Below are 20,242 nucleotides of genomic sequence, written 5' to 3'. Positions count from 1 at the left end.
TTAACGGCAGCACGGATGGGGCTGATTTTTGGTGAGGGGGTGTGCCGTTTAGAGGGGGATTTTTCTGGGTGGGTGGTGCCGGCCACGTCGCCGGCGAGCGGCGGGTCTGGACGGCACAAGCAACCGGAAGCAGAGAGAAAGAGAGAGAGAGAGAGAGAGAGAGAGAGAGAGAGAGAGAGAGAGAGCAGCTCGCGCGGGAGAAGAAGGAAAAAGAAGAAGAAGAAAAGAAAAAAAAAAAAGAAGAAAAGAAGAAAAGGAAAAAGAAAAAAGGAAAAAGGGAAAAGAAAAAGAGAAAAGAAAATGAGGTCCAGTCCTCATCTCTGGAGTCCAAAAACTGATCCGACGAAAACAATTTTAAAAACCATAAAACAACTAAAATAAATTAAACACCACATCAAACTAAAATAAAACTAATTAAAATACAATAATTTAAAATAAAAGAACCAATATATTAATTAAATTAAAATACTCCTTCAGTGAAAATACACGTAAAAATGGGATGTCACATTAAAGAGAGAAATGAGATCATGATAAAATAAAACGAATGTCTAAATATGTAAATGACAAATGAAAATGTCAGTAGAAAAATTAAACAAACTTAAAAAATGTCATAAATTTATAGAAGTTTATACAAACCTAATAAAAAGTTAAGAAAAGTCATAGATTTATATAAGTCAGTGTTCTATTTATGCATATAATTACATAACTAGAAATTTTCATAACAATAGATTCCAAAATTTTATGCCGTTGTTTCACTGACGGGCCTGCCATCAGGCCTAATTTTGTTTCAAATAGGTCTTCATTGGACTAATTTTGTGTGCATAGCTAAGGTACTATTTATTTATTTGCTCACACATTGCAATTTTCTTTCTTCACAGTGATGCTGAGTATATTTTATATAAGTTGAAACTGATGGGGAAGGTAATTGAAGTCTACAGCGCTGCTAAATTTTCTTACTTCAATTGTTTTTATATTTTTTGGGGATTTATATTTGCTTGATCAATTAGTATGCTAGATTTTATTTTTAAGAGTTGGTACTCGATTTAAACAGGGTTGACAAGATAAAATCATTGAAGTGGTGGAAAAATATTAATATTTCCCCTTTTTTTTGGTTCAGACCGTTAAAAAAAAAAACCAATTTTAAAAGGATTATTTCACAGTTTTACGAAGGAGGTGTGCTAATACCAATTAAGCATAAAACCTGTACCCAGATCATCGATTAAGAAAGTTTGAGTGAGTTTGATTTGTTCAAGAGAATAAAAGTGGAATGACCAGAACATGTATGTCTTACTTCCCTGTTTATCCAAGCTGCATGCCTTAAAAATTAAAATTAAAATTAAAATTAAAAAAATTAAAAAAAAGGGGGGGTTCAACCCGAAACCCGGAATCTGGGTTTTTAAAAAATCGGATTCATCCGAGTTTCGGCCCGGGTCTGACCCGGGATAACCTGGTCCGAGTTCCAATCTGGGTGTACCCGGGTTTCCAGGTTGGAATTTGGTTGAACTATCCTACCTGATGGAGAGGAAGTTCAATTTATTCTGACGCATTTGTCCAAGTTGATTTATTTTTGTGCCAAGATAGATGATCCATTTTGTTTTTGATGAAACTTTTGTTCTAATATTTTGTAGATATAGTAGATGATCTTGTATGAAATAATTAAAAGATATAAAGAAGTAAAGTGTTAAATATAGTACATTTTCCTCTATTAATTAAATGGAGATAATAAAGTTTTTTGTAATTATAATATAATTAATGTGAAAGGTTTTATTCAGTAATTAGTTTACCTGATATATATATATATATATATATATATATATGTGTGTGTGTGTGTGTGTTCCAACAGATCAAAAGCTGTAAAACCCATTATTTCTTATGCTATTAATTAAAAAGAAAAAAGAAAAAGCAGTTGCTTATATACATCAACTACCATCATCTACTTCTAGATGAGTTCGGCATCTGAAATTAACAAAATGATTGTCATTGTGTTCATATCTAGTTCATTTATTGCAATTGGCAGATGACATGTAATATAAGATTTGATGTAAATGAACTACGAAAACTTTCCCTCGAGACTATAAGATATTTAATAAATATGAAGATTTAAATTATTAAAGAACTATAATTTCTTAACTCATAAAAATTTATAACTCTAGTAATAAAATTATCATTCTTAATTTTAATAGTCATAATTGGATGCATATATATGTTGTATATTTGTTACTTCGAAAATAAATATATAATGTGATCATTTTAAACTTACAAACAACAGTCACTACAAGAAAATACTTCTTTTCCAGCGCCACTAATAGTCGCAAATAACCTCAAAAAACGCTGGTAATAATTATTCACAGCGTTTTTTGATACGCCGGATGTTAGTCGCAATTGTATACTCGCTTATAAATTATTCTAGCAATAGACTAAAAACGCTGCAGATATTCTACTATTTACAGCGTTTTCTCACGCTGCAAATAATCCATAAAAACACTGGTAATATCAGTCTGCCTGTGGCCATTAAACGCTGAGAAAAACATTCTCCAGCGTTGCTTCAATGTCGCAAATAACACTAAATTCGCTGCAAATAAACTGGATTATTTGCAGTGCTATCAAGTAACACTGCCACTATCAGTACATTATTAATAGCCTTTTAAAATTACGCTGCAAATAAGTTTATTAACAGCGCTATAAAACGCTGTAAAAGCCTGTTCGAACGCTGCAAATATTCATTTATTATTGGTAGCGTTTTAATATAACGTTGAGAATATTTTTTTAGCAACGTTACAAAATCTAATAACAGGGAAGCCACATATTATTTCCAGCGGGATGTAAAACGTTGCAAATAATATCCCAAAGCCAAATTTTTTTCGCAACGCCTCATTCAACGCCGAGAATGACCTTGTTTTAAGACATACCCAGTACGTAATTGTTACGTACTGTCTGGTACCTAATTCAATCCAACTCAGACCCATATTTCAAGATAGAAGCATATTTGCCTTTTAACAACCATAACATTTTCAATATAATATAAATTCAGAAATCCAATACAACATTGTTACAATCTTTTCTGGTCATCAATACATTAGCTTGGTGCATTAATGGAAGGGAATTTTAACTACTATGTTTCGGAGTCAAGCTAACAGGAAATACATGTGTAAATTTCAAGTTCTCCCCATAAATACAGCCCAATACAGCAGGTTTAGGTGTTCATGGAACTAGAGATCATGAAGCTTCTACCCCGAGAGCCGCTGGAACATCTACAGCACCCCCCCATGCATGAAATTTTACCATAGGTTACGTACCCCTTCAATGTGGGAAAATTCAACTCCGAAAATGCAAAGAAGTCCGTGGACGTGTGTGTGTTGTGAGGCCTTCAAGCCGAGCGTTTGGACGGATGGAAAATGCAGGGGATTTGCAAAGAATCGCTCCAGAGATTCGGTTTTGCCGAACATGGGTCGGGGGAATGATTTGGGGAGTGTCTTGGCCGGATCTGTTTGGGGGGAAAAGTGATGGGGGGAAATAAAGTAAAGTAGAAGTTTGGCGCCTCATTTTTTCCCGAAATAATAAATCGCTGCGCTAAATATTTTTTATCTGCAGCGCCAATAGTTGCCGCTATAATACCAACAGTCGCTGCAATAAAATAAATATCTTATTCCTTTCAATTATAACACGATTATCATGAGAGATATAAAAATCGCTGTAAATAAGAATCATATACAGCGATTTTATTTGCAGCAATTAGAAAAACGCTGAAAAAAGCTTATTTTCTTGTAGTGAGTTCTAAGTTTCAAATAATTTAATCATATAATTATTAATTTCAGATTACAGATTTTAAACAAACTATACTACACTACAGATTTTAAATGTACCTAAAATAGTGTTATTAATTTCAGATTACCTATTAAACCAAAAATTAAAGGAAATAACTCCAAATTTGAATTAATTTTTTTAAGATTTACTTATGTTATTACAATTTTATGAACAGTTAGCATTAATTTAGAAGGAAAAAAATATAAGGAAATTATTAAGTACAAAGTTTTTATAAATGGAATAGATAAGATTTTTTAAAAAAAAAAAATAGATCTATGGATTAAAACGATTTTTAATTTCACATAGTTTTTTTTTTTCTAAAAAACAATAACTTTAAAAAGTAGGCCTAATGAATTATAGAAGAAAGAGAAATTATATTTATTATATTTTACATTATATATCAATATGTGATTTGTTATTTTTGTCATATTTAAAATACATATATTAATGTCTAAATATATATATTTACACATCAAGGATAAAAAGAGCAAATCACATTTTGATGTGTGGCATAGTACTAATGAGTAACATTTTTGTAAAAATAATTGTTTTTTAAATCTAAAATATTTATTTTAAATTTAGCGGATGATTTTTAAATTGACTTAAGTATTTCAAAATGTTCAAAATATTTTAAAAGTCCAAAATTATTTTAAATGAGGTATTTTAGTGTTATTGGACAAAGTTTAATTTTCAAGTAAACCCATTTATATTTTAGGGTCCCAAATATAGTTTTAAAAAATCATTTTATTTAAATGATTATATTCTTCAAAGAATATTATTTAATATTCATTAATTTATTTTTTGTTAAAAACTATCCTTATTTGGATGACTCTATTCTAATTATATATTCTCCTAAGAAATATTCAATAAACTTATCATTTTATTTTATAATAGAAAATATTATTTTTGAATTAAGATAAAACATTTTGTTTTAAAATTTATTGTATTTCCTTTTTGCCTGATTATCATTCACTTCGTGGTTCCAAGCTATCCATTTAAATAAATGTTCACCCTTAGATTAAAAGTGTCACATGTGTAAGGCTAGGATTACATTGCCTAAACCCTAATTCCCCCTCCCCCCTGATTTCTTTCCCTCTTTTCCTCCCACCCCCCCTCCCAACCTAGCTACATCGTACCCTCCCATCACTCTGCAGCAAGCCTCTCTGCAAGCCAGTACCCCTGCCATCGACAGTATTATGACCACGCCGTTGCACCTCACTGGTGAGGAACCCCTCCTTCCTCTCGGCTTCACCTTTAGATCCTCTCTGTGATGACCCGCTTTTAAGTGTATTTTCGCTTAAATGGTTGTTTTTATTTTAATTAATATATCAGTTATTTATTTTAATTTATTTGCGTTTTAAAATTGGTTTTTAATTTAATTTAATTTATTTGATGTTGTGTTTTATTTCTTTTAGTTGTTTTGTGGTTTTAATCTCTTTTTGGCGGTTTAGTTTTGTTTTCCGGATGAGGATTAGATCTCCTCTTTTCCCTACACTTCTTTTCTTTTTTCCTTTCTTTTTCTTTTTCCTCTTTCTTTTTCCTTCTTCTTTTCTTTTTCCTTTCTTTTTCTTTTTTCTTCTTTTTCTTTTTTCTTTTCTTTCTTCCTCGCGTCCGAACCCCCCCCGAGCTCTCTCTCTCTCTCCTCCCTCTCCCTCACGCCGGCGTCCCTTCAACAGCCCAGACCGCCGCCGTCCGGCCACCGTTTGACCCTCCACCGGTCCCATTCTCTTCCCCTCCCTCTGGTGCACCACCCCTCCAAAGCCCACCCCCAACCGGCCGGCCGTTTGGCCGGAAAAGCTCCAAGAAGGGCGCACGGATTTTGCTCCGATCCGCCGCCGTCGCTCCACCTCCGGCCACCACTTCTTCACCACTTCATCACCGACTCCTTGCCGTCCTAACCCACCCATTTCCGGCCTCCAACGACCACCGGAACAGCTCCTACGAGCTAGCTTTCCGTTTTGGGTAATCCGACCATTTCCGGCGATTCCGCCGCCACCCACGGCCAACCACCACTTCCAATAGCTTCACAACCATCCCTAGACCATTCCCTATCAATCTCGTGTCCTAGTCTGTCCCCGTTCAAAAGTGGGTTTTTCAAACCCACGGCCACAGTGAATTTTCACTGTGACGTTGCTTTTCCGGCGCCGTTTGCGACGCCGCTTGTTTTCTAAAATTGTCATTTAGCGCTGTAAGTATTTTCCAAACCCTATTTTCAGATTTTAATATATATTGCTCATTCAATTATTTACTGTTGTTGGTTGTTGATTCCGGACTGAGTCCGAGGAGTTTCGGGGGTCGGATGGATGGAGGACGGAGTTGCCTGTTTATTTGATTTATGATTGTTGGATTATTTTATTATGCATTGTTATGGCATTGCATGGTGCATGCACGTGTGTTTGTGGAATTGTGTGAAAAGCCTGTGTATTGGCGTGAGTGGTTTTACGGGTGCGTGTGTATCACGAGCCCAAGCCGGGATGGGTTATTATCTCGGTGGAGCTCCTCTGGTCACTCGGGAGCGGAATAAACTGAGTGATGTCCCCTGAGTTGTCGAGAGCGATGACGGGAGCGGGGGCTAGGGGATGCTTGGCTACGAACGCGCCGGGCGCGGAACCGAGCATCGCCCTACTCACCGACTCCGTGGCCCTTCGCTGGCCAAGGCTAGAGGATGCTTGGCTACGCACGCGCGGGGCGCGGAACTGGGCATCGCTTGTTGGGTGTCGCACGCGCGGTGGTACTCTGCGGTGTGGCACTGGAGCCAGGGTGTGCGGATGACCCCTAGGGGAGGTCATGGTGCACGCGGTTAAAATTGGTTAATGGTTTGTGAGGCCAAATGGGACTTTTGGCGTGGGCCAGATGGACTTCTGGCGAGATATTGGGCCGGATGGACTTCTGGCGAGATATTGGGCCAAATGGACTTTTGGCGGCCAAATGTGACTTTTGGCGTGTTTTTCGGAAAGGATGTGTTTTGGGCCAAATGGGTTTTTGGCGTGTGTGGAAAACTTGTATTTTATGGGCTTTGTGCATTGGGCATGTATCATGCATCTTGTTTGAGTTTTATGTGTTTTTATCTGGTAGTGTTTGGGTTTTACTTACCTGCGGTACCATTTTTGGTTCCGTAGCTTTTGGTGCAGAGTTAGAGGACGAAGAGGAGGAGGCTGAGCCCGAGGATGCGGCTCCGCTGGGTTGCTGATGCTATCGTTTACATTTGTTAAAACTGTATTTGTGTTTTGTAATACTTTATCTATGTACGTTTTAAACAGCTTGTATTGCGTTAAGAAAAATTCTGGTACTTAGTTATGACTTTCGTTATCCGCTGCGTGTTTCTCTGTACACATCTGTTGCCTTGCACACACTCGGCACCCGTCGATGGGATGGTGACCCGGGTTGTCACCATCCGGACGTCTCAATTTCCCCGTGTTCGGGCGTGGGGATTTGGGGGCGTCACACTCTCTCTTTTGCTCGACATCTCCCTACCGATCTATTGCTTCTCCCCCTCAACTTTCCTTCACTACCCATCACTTCCCAAGGCATGTAGATACTAGGTTTCTCGTGGAACCTAGAGGAGCTTTGTGGGACAAATATTCCAAAAATCAATTTCATTAGTAAAAATAAAATAGCAAGTTTCAAATAGATAAACAAGAGTAACTAATTTGGTCACTGTATTCAACTATTCCTTGACTAAGGTTGTTTGTTGTCAAGTGTCTGTCCGTGTGTTTTTGCTCGCCTACTCTACTCTTGGTTGATAGCCAACGTGGGTTGTCTAAGGTTGTCTCTGTGGGCGATGAGGCATCTAAGATGTACAAGGTTGGTGAGGGTGGCAATGAAGCATCCAAGATGTGCAAAGTTTCCACAATGTTGGCAAAGAGCTTTCCCAACTGGTAAAGCGTCCGTGTTGCTTAATTGCGAGGGACGTCATCATGTTCAGGAACCACCACGTCATTGACAGAAGAAGTTGGTGAGCTAGGTGATGACTATCATAACTCTGCAACTCATGGTTGTCACAGGAGCTTGTATAGAACTGTGCTTGGTGACGATGGAACAACAAGAACACTATGATGCAGCTAGGCGATGAGGAAATGGCAAGGAACACTGTGACGACTGCATAAAAGGCCAGAGGTGCATGGCCTGGCTGTGGGTGGCTCCATAAGCTCATAATTGGGATGGGCAGGCCAGCACGTTGTGGTGTTGGCGTCAAGCAACTCCTATAGCAACCTTCGGTAATGGTGGCGGGAGCTGATGGCAAGCCAAGCCTCTATTACTAATGATAGTGTTAATGCCTAAATTCGGGCCATGATGGTGATTTGGGCTTCCATACGATGCTCTTTACGTTCATCTATAAAATAATAATAAATAAGCAAATAGAAATAAATAAATGGAGACACGGAAATTTATATGGTTCTGCATAAAAGCCTATATCTACAAGTTGTTTGAATGATAAATTCACTATGATTGGTAATTTTACAATATCTCATGGTCTCACATGTCGCTCAATATAATAGAGAAATTTAGTTTAGGCATAGAGAAGTCATCCCGAGCTTGTTGATAGTCCGTCATTGATTTGTAGAGATCTACACTTTTATAGAGAACTGTTTTCTTTCCTGGAGTGATAAAATTCAACTTGCCTTGTGAAGCCTTTTTTTTAGGAGTCTGTGCCAACTTGTTTTGATTTATCTCTTTTTTGTCTTAACTGTTGACTTTATCTCTTCTCTTATTATTAGTGATAGGTTTTCAAAGAGCTGGACCCAATCAATTTAGTCCCTAACAGATACAAAAATGTTTTAATCATAAAGAGATTTTATAAAAATAAACCTACAAACTGAAGTGTGGTGATATTGTACATTAGATTGTAAACATATTTATATTGTAAAATAGATATAACGTATCATATAAAATAATGTTAGTTTGTGAGTTTATTTTTATGTAATCTCTTTATAGATGTAGCACTTCTCTTCTTAATAGAGAAATATACCATTTAATTGAATTGAGTTAAAAGATTTTTTTTTTTCAAAGATTTTCATTTTCATAAATAAAAATGACTTCTCTCACTGACTCTTCTCTTCAAAAACTAAGACTTTTGTAAAAAATAATTTTTATTGATTCAATGAAGTATATGTCAAATAATATGTTTAGGAGAAATATCCACGACTTTATAACGCGTACATGATCAATTATATATGAAGAATAAATATCATCAATTTACAAGACTATTGATGCCCAATTTCATATGAAAAGCATAATATAGGGTTTAAATATCATCAAAAAATTCGATCCGGATGCACACCCCTAAAAGTGACTCACTCTTGTATAGATTTTTGGAAATTATGAAAATAACATCATTATGCATTAAAATTTTGATAAAATAATAATAATTTAAATTATAAAGAGTGAGATGGTTAATCTAATGCAAGGTTTAAATTTTGATTAGATGGTCAGAGCCAAAAAGTGGTATATTAGTCAAACCTTACCTAAAAGGCTAAACCAATGCTGATGCTATAAACAGGCTTGAAACTTGAATTTTGCATTTGAGTCCAGTTGCATTAACTCAATAAATTTAATAATTTATCATACTCTATATGAGAGGAAAATTCTACATATCATATTTCTATTACACTTTTATCCTACTATGATGAAATGATATTGCCGACTTTTATTTGTTTATATTTTTATCTACATTTTTACTGGGTTATAAAGAAAAAATTATAACAAATCATGTTCAAACGGCGTGTAAACAAATTTATTTTAACCCAAATCTTTACAACAATAAAATGGTTGTATTCATCTCTAACAAAATGATTGTATTAATTCTAAATTTACACAATGATGACTTGCAAAAATTTCGTATTGCAGATTTTACAAGTTCGCTCGAGCGGAGGCTTTTGGCCACTCGAGCAAATTCAGACAGATTCAAACGCTCGACTGCCGCTCGACAGGGAGCTCGAGCGGGTTGCTGAAAAACCAAGATCGCTCGAGCGGAGACATTGGCCGCTCGAGCGAAATCAGGCAGAGTCGAACTCTCGATGTGCGCTTGATTGGACGCTCGAGCAAAATCAGGCAGAGTCGAATGCTCGACGTGCGCTCGACACCCCGCTCGAGCGGACATCGTATTTTGACAGATCTATGGTCTTCCGCCTTCAGACGATATAAAATGGATTTTTCACTCTATGGCCATACGTTTTGACTGGAGAACACCTTTTGGGACTGAAAAAGACAGCTAGAAGGATTCAATTCAATTGTTTTGGAGAGGGAATTCTAATTCTTGCACGTACGTTGGAATCATACACGAGCACAGACGGGAGAAAAGCATTGAATCTTTTCCTTAGCCGCTCGACAGTGAGCTCGAGGAGTATTTTTCAGCGTTTATTTTCTTCCAATCTTCTCAGAACAATTATGGTGAATTTGTTTATGTTGAATTCGATTTCTAGCATGAGCTAAATTTTATTCATTCTAGGAAAACGATGTAACCTATTTCTGAACTATGCTTGATTGTCTATGCTAATTTAAGGCAATTCTCTCTTTGTTTATCTGATTTATTTTGAGTTTATTGCTTCTAATTAACTGGCCATTGATTAGATGATATTTAATCTTGTGTTTTGCTATCGAAAGAGGGAATCATAGGGTAGATCTTGAATATTTCAGCATAGATAAGTATAGAGATCGAAAGACTTGTATGAACCTATGTAGTAATTAAATCATTGATTTTATTGCTTTCTTGCTTTATTAATTTGCATATTCTTGTGTGAATTGATGAACGAGAATAATTTCTAATTGACTATCGAAAGAGGTTGTTGGATGGATTAGAGATTTGCTAATGAACAAAAAGAATTAAATTAAGTTAGCTGGATGAGAAAAGCATAGTGAAGAATTAGGTGAAATCGATTTCCTAGAAGTTTTCTTTCCCATTAATTTGATCTTCGAACGTCAGTTTTATTTCATTTACGTATTACTTTCTAAGTTGATCTTAGTTTAATTGGCAGCTACAAAAATCTTAGTGATTCCTCTAGATAAAATTGAGATTAGTATAATTTTGGTATTTGGCAAAAGTAAGGTACCAATCCCTGAGGAGGATACTCTTCTTATCACTTTATTATAAAACTACGATACTGTGCACTTGCAGTTTTGCACCGATCAAGTTTTTGGCACCGTTGTCGGGGATTGGTTTATTCTTATTCTTTTTGTCAATATCGATACAAAGTAGTCTTGGTTTTAATTTAGAATTTTATTTTAATTTGTTCTACAGGTGTGTTTTTGACGTTGGATGCGCCATGCTAGATCTTGTGATATTATTCCTATTGATCCGGAGATTGAAAGAACTCTTAGATCACTAAGAAGAAATAAGATACTAGCCATGGCTGAAGAAGAACGTGAAGCACTACCACGCACCTTAAAGGACTATGTACGACCAGTTGTAAATGGAAATTACTCGAGCATAATGTGCCAGACAATTAATGCCAACAACTTTGAGCTCAAACTAGCTTTGATTAGCATGGTGCAGCAGGCTCAATTCAGCGGATCGCCACTGGATGATCCCAATATTCATTTGGCAATGTTCTTGGAGATTTGCGACACTGTGAAGATCAATGGTGTTCCTGAAGACACCATTAGACTGGAATTGTTTCCTTTTTCTTTGAGGGACAAGGCTAGAGGTTGGCTACAATCTCTACAACTGGGAAGCATCATTAGTTGGCAGGACATGGCAGAGAGGTTTCTTGCTAAATTCTTTCCTCCTGCAAAAACAGCCCAACTTAGGAGTGAGATTGGCCAGTTCAAGCAAAATGATTTTGAGTCACTCTATGAAGTGTGGGAAAGGTATAAAGACTTGGTTCAACATTGCCCACAACATGGATTGCTAGATTGGTTGCAAGTTCAGATGTTCTATGACGGGTTAATGGGCAAACTCGAACTATAGTTGATGTTGCTTCTGGTGGCACTTTGATGTCGAAAACAGCTGAGGGTGCTATTGCCCTTTTGGAAGAGATGGCCTCAAACAACTATCAATGGCCAACTGAGAGGACTTTGGCTAAGAAGGTTGCTGGAATTCATGACTTGGAGTCGATAGCAGCCCTTTTAGCTCAAGTAACTACTCTATCTCATCAGATTTCAGCCTTGACAACACAAAGGATACCACAAAATACAGAATATGTTGCATCTACAAGTATAACAGTTCCAAGTAATGAAGCGAGTCAAGAACAGGTTCAATACATCAACAATCGAAACTACAACTATCGTGGTAATCCTATGCCAAATTACTATCATCCAGGACTTAGAAATCATGAGAATTTGTCATATGGAAGTACAAAGAATGTGTTGCAACCTCAACATCCTCCAGGATTTGATAGCCAACCAAGCGAGAAGAAGATGTCACTTGAGGATGCCATAGTTTCCTTTGTTCAGGAGACTAATGCAAGGTTTAAAAAGACTGATTCATGGTTGGACAACATTGAGACTCATTGTAGCAACATGGGAGCCACTATGAAGAATCTTGAAGTGCAAATTGGGCAACTAGCCACGACCATCAATGCCCAACAAAGAGGAGCTTTTCCTAGCAACACTGAAGTGAATCCAAAGGAACAATGCAAGGCTATCACACTTAGGAGTGGAAAAGAAATTGAGAGGTCACCATTAAAGGAGAGCAAGTCCACCCCTACCGCTGCGAACAATGGCCAAAGCAAAGATCAAGTAGAAGAAGAGGAGATTGTCAATGAAACTGACTTGCCCCCAGCAATTTCATTTCCTGACAATCCTCCTATTCTCGCTCCTCCACTTCTTTACCCTCAGCGTTTTCAAGAGCAAAAATTAGATAAGCAATTTTTTAAGTTTTTGGATATTTTTAAGAAAATTCACATAAATATTCTTTTTGCAGATGCCTTGGAACAAATGCCAAACTATGTCAAATTCCTGAAGGACATCATTTCCAAGAAGAGAAGATTGGAGGAGTTTGAAACAGTGAAACTTTCTGAAGAATGCAGTGCCATTCTTCAAAAGAAATTGCCTCAAAAATTAAAAGATCCGGGGAGTTTCACTTTGCCTTGCACTATTGGGAATTCATTTTTTGATAGGGTTTTATGTGATCTTGGTGGTAGCATTAATCTTATGTCACTTTCTATATGCAGGAAATTAGGACTTGGAGAGATGAAGCACACAACAATTTCCTTGCAACTAGCGGATCGATCCATCAAGTATCCACGTGGAATCATAGAAGACGTATTGGTTAAGGTGGATAAATTTATTTTTCCTGCTGATTTTGTGGTGTTGGACATGGAAGAAGATGAAGAAGTCCCACTAATTCTTGGCCAACCATTCTTGGCTACGGGAAGGGCTTTGATTGATGTTCAAAAGGGTGAATTGACATTGCGAGTTAATAAGGAAGAAGTTATGTTCAACATCTACCAAGCCATGAAATTTCCAGAAGACCCAAGTACTTGCTTTCGAGTAGATATCATTAAGCAATATGTAGAAGAGGCCTTTCAAGAAGATATGCCATCCGATCACCTAGAACTCTGTATCACCACTTCATCTCATGCTTTTGATTTTAATAATTCTGCTGTTTTTTAATCTGACTTGCCTTTTGTTAGTGAAGAATTTCTCCACTGTGTTTTTGCTTTGGGAGCATTGCAGCAGGTTACATCACTTAGTAATGAAGTGGGGAAGATAGAGCCAGTGGTACCAAAGGCTGAATCTGAAAATGCTAAAGAAAAGATGCAGAAAAATACAACTCCGGAGTTGAAGCAATTACCTGAACATCTTTGCTATGCGTTCTTGGGGGATAGTGATACCTTTCCAGTGATTGTTGCTACATCACTCACACCCGAAGAAGAGGAAAAGTTGCTGCATGTATTGAGAGAGCATAGAACAGCCTTGGGATGGACTATTTCTGACATAAAAGAAATAAGTCCCTCCATTTGTATGCACAAGATTTTAATGGAGGAGCTTTACAAGACAACGATCGAGCACCAAAGAAGATTAAATCTAGCAATGAAGGAAGTAGTGAGAGCTGAAATTTTGAAACTCCTTAATGCTGGAATCATTTATGCTATTTCAGACAGCTCATGGGTAAGTCCAGTGCAAGTTGTACCAAAGAAGGATAGAATGACGGTGGTGAAAAATGACAATAATGAGTTCATTCCTACAAGAACGGTCACGGGATGGCGTGTATGCATGGATTACCACAAGTTGAATAAAGCAACAAGGAAGGATCATTTTCCACTTCCCTTCATTGATCAAATGTTGGATCGATTGGCTGGGTACTCCTACTATTGTTTTTTGGATGGTTATTCAGGGTATAATCAGATTACTATAGCTCCTAAAGATCAAGAGAAAATTACATTCACATGTCCCTATGGAACGTTTGCTTTTAGGAGGATGCCCTTTGGATTGTGCAACGCCCCTCCGACATTTCAACGTTGCATGATGGCTATCTTTTCTGATATGGTGGAAGATATAATGGAAGTTTTCATGGATAATTTTTCAGTTTTTGGTACATCTTTTGATCATTGTTTGCATAACTTAGCTCTTGTTTTGCAGAGATGTGAAGATAAGAATCTAGTCCTGAACTGGGAGAAGTGTCATTTCATGGTTCAAGAAGGGATCGTGCTTGGCCATAGAGTGTCATCTAAAGGAATTGAGGTGGATCGAGCCAAAATTGCAACCATAGAGAAACTACCACCTCCAAAGAATGTGAAGAGAATCAGAAGTTTTCTGGGACATGCGGGATTTTATAGAAGATTTATCAATGATTTTTCTAAACTCTCTAAACCTTTATGTAATCTTCTTGAGAAAAATTCTGCATTTGACTTTGATGGTGTTTGTTTGCAGGCCTTCAATGCACTCAAGGAGAAACTAATTTCAGCACCAATTGTGATTGTGCCTGATTGAAGTCAACCTTTTGAAGTTATGTGCGATGCAAGTGACTTTGCAATTGGAGCAGTGTTGGGGCAAAGGCGAGACAAGATGTTTAGAGCCATCTATTATGCAAGCCAGACATTGAATGAAGCTCAATTGAATTATACAACAACTGAGAAGGAGATGCTTGCTGTGGTGTTTGCTTGTGACAAATTTCGGTCCTGCCTCATTGGTACAAAGGTGATAGTGTTCACTAATCATGCAGCACTTCGCTATTTGTTTGGCAAGAAGGATGCTAAGCCTAGGCTAATTCGTTGGATCCTACTTCTTCAAGAATTTGATTTGGAGATTCGAGACAAGAAAGGAAGTGAGAATTTAGTGGCTGACCATCTCTCTCGGTTAGAGCAAGAGGAAGAAAGACCAGAGTCAGTGGTCCAAGAGGCATTCCCTGATGAGCAGTTGTTTGCATGTGAGATCAAGCTTCCGTGGTATGCTGGTATTGTTAACTACCTAGCTTGTAAAGTTTTACCACCTGATCTTACTTACCATCAACGTAAGAAGTTTTTGCATGATGTGAATTATTATCTTTGGGATGAGCCTTTATTGTTCAAAAGATGCCCTGATCAAATCATTAGAAGATGTGTGCCAGAAGAAGAGATGCAAGACATCCTCCATCATTGCCATTCATCATCATATGGAGGACACTTTGGAGCCACCCGTATAGCAGCTAAGGTACTTCAAAGTGGGTTCTTTTGGCCTTCTATTTTTCTTGATAGTTACACTTTGGTGAAAACTTGTGACCGGTGCCAACGAATGGGAAATATTTCAAGGCGTCATGAGTTACCACTGAAAGGTATCTTAGAAGTTGAGTTGTTTGATGTTTGGGGAATAGATTTTATGGGGCCTTTTCCTCCTTCTTTTGGTTTTGCTTATATCTTATTAGCAGTTGACTATGTGTCAAAATGGGTGGAAGCAATTGCTACAACAACAAATGATGCAAAGGTAGTGCTCAAATTTATGCACAAGCATATATTCACAAGATTTGGCACTCCACGAGCTATTATTAGTGATGAAAGGACTCACTTTTGCAACAAGTTGTTTGAAAATCTTCTTTCTAAATATGGTGTAAAGCACAAGATAGCACTTGCTTACCATCTCAAACTAATGGCCAAGCTGAAATTTCAAATAGAGAAATCAAGAACATCCTTGAAAAGACGGTCAAAACCAATAGAAAGGATTAGGCGAAGAAGCTTGATGATGCTTTGTGGGCATACCGTACAGCCTTTAAAACACCTATCGGGATGTCTCCATACCGATTAGTGTTTGGAAAGACATGTCATCTTCCTGTGGAGTTGGAGCATAAAGCTTATTGGGCTGTAAAAAAGTTTAACTTTGATTTGAAGGCAGTAGGTGAAAAGCGACTTCTTCAATTGAATGAGATGGAAGAGTTCCGGAATGATGCATATGAAAATGCAAAGATCTATAAAGAAAGGAGGAAGAAGTGGCATGACAAACAGATTCTTAGGCGAGAGTTTGCTCCAGGACAACAAGTTTTACTCTTCAATTCACGACTCAAACTCTTCCCAGGAAAGTTAAAATCAAGATGGACAGGTCCTTATACAATTCATGAGGTTTTCTCTTTTGGAGCAGTAGATTTGAAGGACAAGACAGGGAATATTTTCAGAGTTAATGGTCAGAGATTGAAGCACTACTATGGAGAACAAATGGAGAGGAACTATGCATTTATTCCTCTTGGAGATCCTAATTGATGATGATTGAAAAGTCTGGCTGTAGACTTTAAAATAAGCGCTTATGGGAGGCAACCCATAGATCTTTTTTTCATTCTTTCATTTATTTTATTATCTTTATTTATTTAGTTTTAATAAATTAGTTTTTGATGCAGGTTTATTTAGCATGAATAAAGAACTGAAAAAAAAAATTTTAAACTACGGAAGATTCATCATGCAACCAGGGAAGTTCCTTTTATTTCTTCAATCCTTGTTACTTTTGCATTACAATGAGGACATTGTTTAGTTTAAGTTTGGGGGTGTAAACTCCTATAGTTATTTGATCCTCTTGTTTTCTAAGTCTTGGGTTGTTGATGGGTTGTTTGATTCTCTTACTAAGCATGCATTATAGTAAGATTGAATTCTCTATGACTCTGAAATTTGTGATTGAAGATGGTTTTGAGAAAAATTTTCAAAAATTTCTTTTATGTCAAGTGGAGTTTTGTGGGTACTTTGGTTTAAATCTTTGACCTTGAACATAATTGAGCACATGGTCGTTTTTCTCTTATTCCATTTTGCTTATGAAGAGAAGAAGTTGAATTAATTGAAAGATGGAAGTTCGATTTTGCTTTACTCTAGAATCCGTTGATGGGTCCTTGAGGCGAAATCCTAGTTGAGACCAAATATTAGAGAAATGATCTAGGCATTTCTTTGGCATAACCAAAAAGCTTTTCCAGTCGTCCTTAATATCATGCCATTATTACATGGTGTGTTTCCATAGTCAACCCCCTTGAGCCTTCATAAGCCTTTATTTGTTCTTTGAACTACATAAACCATGCCCGCTCTAAGCCTAAAACACAATGAATCTACCTTTGATAGTTTGGAAAAATACTTTGGTGGAGAGTACATTTAAAAGAGAAAATTGGTTTAATGATGAACCGTATTATGTTTGCTCTGTTTGATCAAAGAAGAAGAAGAAGAAGAAAGGAAGTGACTGAAAAAAAAATAATAATAAGGAAAAAAAAAGAAAAAGAAAAAGAAAAGAAAAAGAAAAAGAAGTCGTTAAATGGAGTGTGAATTACCTCAGATTTTATTAAGGGAATTGTTGGTATTGCATCAGTGATGACAGCAATAATAATGCCACAAGTATGAGCATATTGTCAAGAAAGAGCTATGATTTGAATCATGTGGATATCTCTTTTAGTGTTCTTTTCACTAAGTATTTTCCCAGTTTGCTTTGATTTTTCATATCCAGTTCTTTCTTAACCCTCACCCTGTGGCCTATCATTACAACCTTATTAAAGACCTCTTGATCTCTGATTTTGGTGTTGACTACATTAGTGGAGAGGATTTCTAAAAATTGGACTTATGGGGTTAAGTTTTAAGAGAATTTTTCTGATTTTGGTTGTTCTACTTTTATCTGAGTTTGCAGGTGGTTTGAGGTTAAATTGACTATATCACACACACACTCAAGGTCTTAGCTTTAGGTTGAAGTAAACGCCTAACTTTTGCTTGACAAATTGCAAATTTTTGATTGATTTTCTTACTATCTTTGATGTTAAAAGAGTAAGATACTAGAGATGAAATCTAAATTCATAAAAGTTTGGTGAGTGATGATACTTCTCTGTCGGGTCGAGTTGATATTGCCTAAACTATCATTTGCTTTTCTTTTGTTTGAGGACAAACAAAGTTGTAAGTTTGGGGGTATTTGATGACTTGCAAAAATTTTGTATTGCAGATTTTACAAGTTCGCTCGAGCGGAGGCTTTTGGCCGCTCGAGCGAATTCAGGCAGATTCAAACGCTCGACTGCAGCTCGACAGGGAGCTAGAGCGGGTTGCTGAAAAACCAAAATCACTCGAGCGGAGACATTGGCCGCTCGAGCGAACAAAGTATTTTGACAGATCTAGGGTCTTCCGCCGTCAGATGATATAAAATGGATTTTTCACTCTATGGTCATACGTTTTGACTGGAGAACACCTTTTGGGACTGAAAAAGACAGCTAGAAGGATTCGATTCAATTGTTTTGGAAAGGGAATTCCAATTCTTGCATGTACGTTGGAATCATACACTAGCACAGACGGGAGAAAAGCATTGAATCGTTTCCTTGGCTGCTCGACAGTGAGCTCGAGGAGTATTTTTCAGCGTTTATTTTCTTCCAATCTTCTCAGAACAATTATGGTGAATTCGTTTATGTTGAATTCCATTTCTAGCATGAGCTAAATTTTATTCATTCTAGGAAAACGATGTAACCTATTTCTGAACTATACTTGATTGTCTATGCTAATTTAAGGCAATTCTCTCTTTGTTTATCTGATTTATTTTGAGTTTATTGCTTCTAATTAACTGGCCATTGATTAGATGATATTTAATCTTGTGTTTTGCTATCGAAAGAGGGAATCATAGGGTAGATCTTGAATATTTCAGCATAGGTAAGTATAGAGATCGAAACACTTGTATAAACCTATGTAGTAATTAAATCATTGGTTTTATTGCTTTCTTGCTTTATAAATTTGCATATTCTTGTGTGAATTGATGAACGAGAATAATTTCCAATTGACTATCGAAAGAGGTTGTTGAATGGATTAGAGATTTGCTAATGAACAAAAAGAATTAAATTAAGTTAGCTGGATGAGAAAAGCATAGTGAAGAATGAGGTGAAATCGATTTCCTAGAAGTTTTCTTTCCCATTAATTTGATCTTCGAACGTCAGTTTTATTTCATTTGCGTATTACTTTCTGAGTTGATCTTAGTTTAATTGGCAACTACAAAAATCTTAGTGATTCCTCTAGATAAAATTGAGATTAGTATAATTTTGGTATTTGGCAAAAGTAAGGTACCAATCCCTGAGGACGATACTCTTCTTATCACTTTATTATAAAACTATGATACTGTGTACTTGCAGTTTTGCACCGACCACACAACTATTTACAAACTATTCACTACATTTTTATTACCATTCACAAATCATTTGAGATTATCTCAACATTCAAATATATCTTTAGTCTTGCAATGCTTTTTGCTCTTTACAAGTTGGAACCCAAAGAGAAATTGTTACTATTGAGAAACAATATTTGAAGTTTGTTTATCAAATACATCCATGGTGGGATTTCTCCACTAAATTAATTATAGCTAAAGTCTAGGTCGACCAATCATCTCGCTTTGAAATGCTCTCTGACTTTTTAAAAACGCTCCATGTTTCTCAGACTTTCCTTTTTGGAATCTTCTCCTTTGGCAAGGCCTAGGATTTGGCTATGGCGGCTCTCTTGCCCCACCTTAGGCACCATTGGGGCCCTCGATGGATGGGGTTTCAAGATTGAAGTCATTTAAGCAAGCATTGTGATATGAACCCATGGGATTGAAATCTCTTGAACCCACAATCAAATTGAAAACTCGCCCCATGTTTCTACAGGCCTCTCATCATTCCTCCTCCTATTAGTCACTAATTGATCCTACCAAATAATTGCATAATCAGTTAATTCAATTACCACCAACTTCACCTTCTTCTCCTCTGAATAATTGTGAAAATCAAAAATCAATTCTAATTTCTTCTCTCACTCTAAATAGGTTTCAAGGTCATTTCCACCTTGGAAAGATTATATTTTCATTTTGATGTTCCCAAGGTGCCTATCTACCCCATCTTGACTCCTTGGATTTCTCCTAAATCCTCTTCCATGCCTATCTTCTCTAGGTCTGCCCATTTCCCCCATGCCAACCTCAGATGCTACGTCTTCCTCATCCTCATCTTTTTCTTCGTTTTCATACTTATTTTCAACGTTAGGCTCACGTCTCCTCCTATCTCACCCCTTTTACAAATTTCTAATCACTACATCTTGTCGATCCATCCTATCCCTCACCTCCCCCAACACTAAAT

The 20,242-nt window shown here is 36.9% G+C and overlaps 1 non-coding gene across 1 annotated transcript; it reads right to left on the bottom strand.

Annotated features, from left to right (window-relative positions):
* Positions 1-11,542: 11,542 nt before the first annotated feature.
* LOC122299958 lies at positions 11,543-11,649 on the bottom strand. The gene has a single exon (XR_006239810.1). It is a non-coding gene; the product is annotated as a small nucleolar RNA R71 (small nucleolar RNA).
* Positions 11,650-20,242: the final 8,593 nt, after the last annotated feature.

This window comes from Carya illinoinensis, chromosome 16 (assembly GCF_018687715.1).
Source record: "Carya illinoinensis cultivar Pawnee chromosome 16, C.illinoinensisPawnee_v1, whole genome shotgun sequence".
In the NCBI taxonomy this organism is placed as follows: Eukaryota; Viridiplantae; Streptophyta; class Magnoliopsida; order Fagales; family Juglandaceae; genus Carya; species Carya illinoinensis.
This window is presented reverse-complemented; position numbering and strand designations above follow the sequence as displayed.